The 8,231-nt window shown below is 36.5% G+C and overlaps 1 protein-coding gene and 1 pseudogene across 6 annotated transcripts in view; one reads left to right on the top strand and one right to left on the bottom strand.

The window, feature by feature from the left end:
* LOC101086687 (putative protein ZNF720) overlaps positions 1 to 8,231 on the top strand; it is a 257,450-nt gene that overhangs the window by 20,351 nt on the left and 228,868 nt on the right. The window lies entirely within an intron of this gene.
* Positions 2,410 to 3,339, bottom strand: FELCATV1R-PS77 (vomeronasal 1 receptor felCatV1R-ps77 pseudogene; annotated as a pseudogene).

Below are 8,231 nucleotides of genomic sequence, written 5' to 3'. Positions count from 1 at the left end.
AGAGATTCTGTAGTGACCGTTAGGAGTGCCAGTTACTTGAATGACCATCAAACATGGTAACCATCTTTGTGGAACTGTCTTCAAAACCTCACACCCATGTAAATTTTAATCAAATATAATATCTTATAGTGAAAGATACACATTCAAAGATAATTTGAATATCCCTGCATTTTTTCAGGAAAAACTATTTCATTCCTGATTGAACTTTGACCTTATCTACTGGGAAATTAATACAACATAATTTTATGAATAATTATAAAATAATTCATTGTATGGCTATAATTCATTAGTTATTACTAGAATAGATTCTCTATGTTGGTCACAATTTTACCTTCAGTGTGAATGCCTTATAATTCTACATACACTCTGAGACATGAATATATAAATGACTGACATGGAGAAAAACTGACATAAGTTTTTTTCATAAGATGAGGAAGTTTTATAATTCCTCCAGTATATAGAGAAGAACCTAGATACACACAGTGGTCATCATTCAAGAGAAATTGGTCTGTGGTTCTCCTTTTTAGTGAGATTTTAGTCCGGTTTTGGAATCAAGGTAATGCTGGCCTTGTACAATGAGTTTGGAAGCTTTCCTTCTTCCCTTACTTACTTTTTTTTTTTTTTTTTAACAACTTCAAAATAATAGGTGTTAACTCTTCTTTAAATGTTTGGTATATCCTCTGGAAATCCATCTGGTCCAGGACTCTTGTTTATTGGGAAAGTTTTGATCACTGATTCAATTTTTTCTACTGGTTATGGGTCTGTTCAAATTTTCTATTTCTTCCTGTTTCAGTTTTGGTAGTTTATATGTTTCTAGGAATTTGTCTGTTTCTTCCAGATTGCCCAATTTGTTGGCATATAATTGAGTATAATATTCTCTTATTATTATTTGTATCTCTGTGGTGTTGGTTGTGATCTTTCCTCTTTCACTCATTATTTTATTTATGTGGATCCTTTCCTTTTTCTTACTGATCTGGCTAGGGGTTATCGATTTTGTTGATTTGTCAAAGAACCAGCTCCCGGTTTCATTGATCCATTTTACTATTTTTTAATTTTGATATCATTGATTTCTTCTCTAATCTTTAGTATTTTACTTCTTCTGCTGTTTTTGGGCTTTATATGCTTTTTTTTTTTTTTTTTTTTTAGCTCCTTGAGGTGTAAAGTTATATTGTGTACTTGAAACCTTTCTTCCTTCTTTAGTAAGTCCTGGATTGCTATGTACTTCCCTCTTATGACCACCTGTGCTGAATCCCAGAGTTTTGGGAATGGACTGTTGTGTTTTCATTTTCATTGGCTTCTATGTACTTTTAAATTTCCTTTAATTTCTTGGTTAACCCATTCATTCTTTAGTAGGATGTTCTTTAATCTCCAAGTATTCATGGTTCTTCCACATTTTTTTCTTGTGTTGATTTTGAGTTTCATAGGGTTGTGGTCTGAAAATATGCATGGTATGATCTTGATAGGGTTGATTTGTGACCCAGTATGTGATCTCTTCTGGAGAATGTTCCATGTGCACTCAAGAAGAATGTGTATTCTGCTGCTTTAGAATGAAATGTTCTAAATATATCTGTTAAGCACATCCAGTCCAGTGTGTCATTCAAAGCCATTGTTACCTTGCTGATTTTCTGCTTAGATGATCTGCCCACTGATGTAAGTGGGGTGTTGAAGTCCTCTACTATTATGGTATTACTTGTGATTAATTGATTTATATGTTTGGGTGTTTCACATTTGGGGGTGTAAATATTTATAATTGTTAGATCTTCTTGGTGGATAGACCCCATAATTATGATATAATGCCCTTCTTCATCTCTTGTTACAGTCTTTATTTTAACATCTAATTGGTCTGATATAAGTTTGGCTACTCCAGCTTTCTTTTGATGACCATTAGCATTATAGATGGTTCTCCACCCCCTTACTTTCAATCTGCAGGTGTCTTTAGGTCTAAAATGAGTCTCTTTTAGGCAGAATATATGGTCTTGTGTTCTCATCCATTCTGATACCCTATGACTTTTGATTGGAGCACTTAGTCCATTGACATTTCGAGTGAGTACTGAAAGCTATGAATTTAGTGTCATTGTGTTGCCTAAAGAGTTGGTGTTTCTTTTTTTTTTAAAGTATTTTTTTTCATTTTATTATTTATTTTTGGGACAGAGAGAGACAGAGCATGAACGGGGGAGGGGCAGAGAGAGAGGGAGACACAGAATCGGAAACAGGCTCCAGGCTCCGAGCCGTCAGCCCAGAGCCCGACGCGGGGCTCGAACTCACGGACCGCGAGATCATGACCTGGCTGAAGTCGGACGCTTAACCGACTGCGCCACCCAGGCGCCCCAAGAGTTGGTGTTTCTGGTGATATTCTCTGGTCCTCTCTAGTCTTTGTTGGCCTTTTTTGTTTTGTTTTGTCTTTTCTCTACTCAAAGAATCCCCCTTAAAAATTTTTTGCAGGACTGGTTTAGTGGTCACAAACTTCTTTAGTTTTTGTTTGTCTGGGAGGTCATCACTCAAGAGAATAAAGGGACTGGCAGAGAAACATGCATTGATAAAGGCCTGGGTGTTCACTTCCCTCCACATAGTCTAATGAAAAAGAAGAAAAAATTACAATGGTGGAAGAGATGGTATGAAAAGTTACAAAAGTGCTCCTCGGGACAAGAATGCTTGGTGTAGCTGTTATCTCATGGGAGGATCCAGGTGTTCTTGTTCCTGTGAATATATTGGCTCCTCTGCTTGTGCATGCACAGAATGAAAGCCATAATGAGTCCTAAACACACAGTATCTGGGGGTACATCTGAACGCTGCATTGAGTAAGTCTACGTGACTGCCACAAAGTATAGCAGAGCAGGTTCCAATACTTACAGTGTTTGTGATGTATTTGTTGTTCCTTGGCACACACATCCATAGCAACTGTGATATTTACCAGTTCAGATAGGATCCTGTAGATGATATTGGAGAGGCCTATGGAGTCTGGGGCTGTTACTTAATTACTTAATGCTTTGCCCACCTGGAATTCCTGGGACTGATGGTAATGGCCTGGAAAACACTCAAGGACCAGAGTTGCCAATGGACTCACCTCTGAACACTGTCTGAAACTAGAATATAAGTCCATGATTTCTCCAAAATCATGGAGAAAATGTTTCAAACCAAAAGCTGCCAAGATATCTAGGATGCCCTAGAAGGAATGAGCAACACTTGGCTACATTCAGATGACTGTGAAAAATTTGTCAGATTTGTGCTGGTTCCACTTCAGTAAAGGAAAATAATGACATAAAAGGTAGAAATCCTGCAGGTTTCCATGGAAAATCTGAACAGAAAGTTCATTCCCAGTGTCAGATTCTCAGTTGCCATTTTTCAGGGTTCAAAATTTATGTTCACAAACAGAGAAACCAGCATGGAAACATAATTTGTGGACCACCTTTTCCATGAAAAATGAAATCTACAATATTCATTAACATCTAAAGTAATTATATGGTATATGACCCACTGTTACTAATGCTATCTTCCAATCATTTTAACATTGATGACTTTATGCTTCTGGACTAATTTTTTTTCCCACTGATGTCAAATAATATAATAGATACATATTTTTCTCTCTTCCTGGTTTTGGCACAAGTCTCCTAAAACTCTAATAATTTCAAAGTGATAATAGATAGTACTTGGAGAATTTCATGTTCTAATGAAGTGACTCTGGGTGGGCTTCTGGATGGGAGCTGACCACCAGAAAGACCAAGCCATGATCAGAACCTTGGGACATTCAGCTTCATCTCCCCAATCCCCTTACTCTAGAAAAGAAAAAAGGGCTGGAAATGGAGTTAATGACTGGTCATGCCTGCATGAAAAGGGGTCTATAAGAGCCCAATAGTATGGAGTTGGACAGCTTCCAGGCTGGTGAACACATCCACACAGGGAGGGTGACACGTCCTAACTCCATAGGGACAAAAGGTGTGTAGGACCCTTCCAGACCTCACACTATGTATCTCTTCATCTGGCTGCTCATCTGTACCCTTTATCATACACTTTGATAAGCTGGTAAACATAAATGTCTCCCTGAGGTTTGAGAGCCACACTAGCAAATTAATTGAACCAAATAGGAGATTATTGGAACCTAAAATCTATACCCAGTCATTCACAAGTGTGAGTAATAGCCTGACCTTGTGAATAGTGTCTGAAAGTATGTGTATTGTTGGGGAGGGGGCAGTCTTGTGAGATTGAACCCTTATGTGTGAGACCTAACAATATGTCTGGGTAAATAGTGCTCAAGTTGAGTTTAATTGCAAGACATACAGGTGGTGTTGGAGACTTGCTAGTTGTTGAATGGAAAGCACATTCCTCATATTTGTGACTAGAAGTGTCATATGTGCTTTGTGTGTATAGTAAGAGTGACATACAGGAGAGAAACACAGTAGAGAAGAACTGGCCTTTTTCCTTCAAAGGATAGAAACAATAGGGTTTTTTTTTTTCTTTACAACTGACCAAAACAATTTAGTTTAAAAAAATGTTTAGTGATCACCTAATTACTGGTAGAATCAGCATTTGAACCTGGGTACTGACAGCAAAGGCAGGAATTCACATGCCCTTCCAGAAAAACAACTGTTCTTGGATTCTCTCCTCTGGCCATCAATTCTTCATCCAGAAGCCTTCACGTGGAATAGCCTTCATGGTCTGAGACTAGACTAGACTAGTCTTTTAAAAAAATGTTTTATTTTTTATAGTTTAAGAAAACTATATGTGTGAAGAGAGAGAAATAGAAGTAGAGTGAGAGAGGAGACAAAGCCCTCATTCTTAGCATATATACAGAAGTACAAAGCCTGAAGAAAAGGATATCACAACGGAACAAATAGGCACAATAAATAACTATAGACTTTGAAAAAAAAAGATTATCTAAAGGTTAATGCCTAAACTCCATAGTAACAGGAAGTAGTAACAAAAACAACAAAGGTGCTCAACATCACTTACCACTGAAGAAATCCATATCAAAACTATGTTGAAATATCATGTGACACCTATCAAAATAAAAAACATAAGAAACAACATGTGTTGATAAGGATCTGGAGAAAAAGGAACCCTCATACTGCTGTTGGGAATGCAAACTGTTACAGCCACTCTGGAAAATAGTATGGAGGTTCTTCAAAAAGTTAAGTACACAACTACCCAACTATCCAGCAATTGCACTTGTAGGTATTTACCCAAAGGATAAAAAATTACGGATTCAAGGGGTACATGCACCATGATGTTTATAGCAGCATTATCAACAATAGCCAAACTAGAAAAGAGCCCAAAAGTCCACCGACTGATGAATGGATAAGGAAGATGTGGGGTGTGTACAATGAAATAGTACTCAGTCACCATAAGAACTAAATCTTGTCATTTGCAATGATGTGGATGGAGCTAGAGTGTACAATGCTAAGTTAAATAAGTCAGGGAAAGACAGATACCATATGATTTCACTTATATGTGGAAATTAAGAAACATAACAGATGAACATATGGGGGAGGGGAAAGAGATGGGAAACAAACCATAAGAGACTCTTAGCAATAGAGAATAAACTTATGGGTGATGGAGGGATGTGGGAGGGGCATAGGCTAGATGGGTGATGGCTATTAAGAAGGGCAGTTATTATGATGAGCACTAGATGTTGCAAATAAGTGATCAGTCACTGAATTCTACTGAAACCAACATTTTGCTGTATGTTAATGAACTATAATTTAATTAAAAATTAAATAATAATAATAATAAAGCAAAAAAAAATTAAGCCTTGATTATAGGCTGCTTGAGATTTTCTCTCTGCCTCTCCACACATACACACCAAAATAAATAAATGTTTAAAAATTCTAATCCTTCAACATTTTCATCAATATTTGGTGTTCTTCTCTTTTTTTATTTCAGTTATTCCAGAAAATACTGTTTTCTGACTGTAAATATGAAGTGGTCTTACTACAGTTTTCCTGGCGACTCAAATTAAAATTGCTTAAAAGCAGGGGTGCCTGGGTAAGTCAGTCAGTTAAGCATCTGACTTCGGCTCAGGTCATGATCTCGTGGTTTGTGGGTTTGAGCCCCGCGTAGGGCTCTGTGCTGACAGCTCAGAGCCTGGAGCCTGCTTTGGATTCTGTGTCTCCTTCTCTCTCTGCCCCTCCCTGACTTGTGCTCTGTCTCACTCTGTCTCTTAAAAGTAAATAAATGTAAAATTTTTTTTTAATTGCTTAAAAGCATAAAGTTGAACAAAAATCAAAAGGGTGACATTAAAACATCAGTGAGGCTTGATATTAAACCAAGAAACCTCCCCTCCTACTGTTCTTTATCCCCAAACTCTGTCTTCTCCTTGTATTGCTCTGAAGCACTGAGATTCGTTTTCAGTAACAGAATGGATGTGTAGGAGAGGAAAACTTTTTTCTTCTCCCATTCTCACTTCTTTAGCTGGTTATTTTATTTTATATTTTATTTATTTTATTATTTTATTTTATTTTATTTTCTCAACTTAGTTAACATACAGTGTAGTCTTGGTTTCAGGAGTAAAATCCAGTGATTCATCACTTACATATAACACCCAGTGCTCATTGAACAAACGCCCGTCTTAATTCCCATCACCCATTCCCCCCCCCATCACCTCCATCCCCATCAACCCTCAGTTTCTTCTCTTTATTTAAGAGTCTCTCATAGTTTGCCTCCCTCTCTGTTTTTATCTTATTGTTCTTATCCTCCCCCTACGATCATCTGTTAAGTTTCTCAAATACCACACATGAGTGAAATCATGTAATATCTTTCTCTGACTAACTTATTTTGCTTAGCATAATACCCTCCAGTTCCAACCATGTTGTTGCAAATGGCAAGATTTCATTCTTTTTCATCTCCTAGTAGTTAGTGTTCCATTGTGTATATATACCACATCTATATATAATCCATTCACCGGTTGATAGACATTTGAGCTCTTTCCATAATTTGGCTATTGTTGATAGTGCTGCTATAAACATTGGGGCACTAACCCCTCCACAATTGAAAATCTGTGTATCTTTTGAGTCCCCAGAACTTAAAACCATACCTACTTTTCCATAGAAATAGCCTATTCTTGGCCTGAAGCCTTACATAAAACATTAACAGTCAATCATTCCATTCTTAGTATGTTGTCTGTGTTATATAGAGTACTGTTATAATTTAGTAAGCTTGAAAAAAGAAAACATTAACTAAACTATGATGAAAACGCATTTCCAGTAGTACATCATATTCATAAAAAAATAATGTGTATAAAGTGACCAGTCCTGTTTAGACACATGTTATTAAATGGTCAACTGTTTTTTTTAATATGTCTGAAAAGATCAAGGGGGGAATGGATGTCTAGAGAGGTATAATTATTCTCAGTGTGTCTCTCTTTTTCTTTTGACCCCATTCAAGTTTTTTTTTTTTTTTTTTTGCATGACATATATTACTCATTTTACTCTTAATTAGCTCATGCTATGGTTTTATAGCTTCTGTGAATGCAGAATGGTTTGATTGTTGCTGTTTCACAGACATAAGGGGCTATTAGATGATGGGGAATTCATGCTTCCCTACTTTTCCATGGAAGATTAAGGACACTGCCATGTATAATGTATGAAGAAAGTCTACATGGAGATGTTATTTGTAATTGACATATGAGAGTGATATCAGTCACCAAGAAGTAAGTGTTTAGGCCACTATTCTTTCCATTAAAGTAAGAGAGAGAAACATTCTGAATTTAAATAGTTTTGGCAGTCGCTCTATAGAAAGAATATGGTGGCAGTTCATAAAAATCTGAGTATATCTTCATAATAGCAATTGTTACAAGTCAAGAATATTAGTTATACTGTTGAAATAAAGATATTTTCAAAGACATTTGAGGAAAGTATAGATAACTGTTCTGTAAAAGTATGTAAAAATTTAGAAATCTACTTTTACTCAATAATTAGTCTCAGTTTGAGTAGCACGGAAAGCATAACTCACAGATCCTTATATCAGAGGAACAAGAATGGTTCTTGAAAGATTGTGATGGGTATTTTGATCAAAGATCATACAGTGATTTTGCAGTGGTTTGTTTAGTGTGTATTTTAAATTCATATATTTTCATTAATAATCCTGAATGGATTTTAATGTCTTAACACTGACTTTTAATGAAAGACGTGTTATCCTACACCAACCTTAGCCTGCCCCATCTTCATCAAGGTTGCAGGTAAACAGTAACCCAAAGTACACTTGACCCTTGTATAACATGGGTTTGAACTGTGGTGTAG

This window comes from Felis catus, chromosome E2 (assembly GCF_018350175.1).
Source record: "Felis catus isolate Fca126 chromosome E2, F.catus_Fca126_mat1.0, whole genome shotgun sequence".
In the NCBI taxonomy this organism is placed as follows: Eukaryota; Metazoa; Chordata; class Mammalia; order Carnivora; family Felidae; genus Felis; species Felis catus.
Note: the sequence above shows the minus strand (reverse complement) of the source record. Positions and strands in the feature narration are given on the sequence as shown.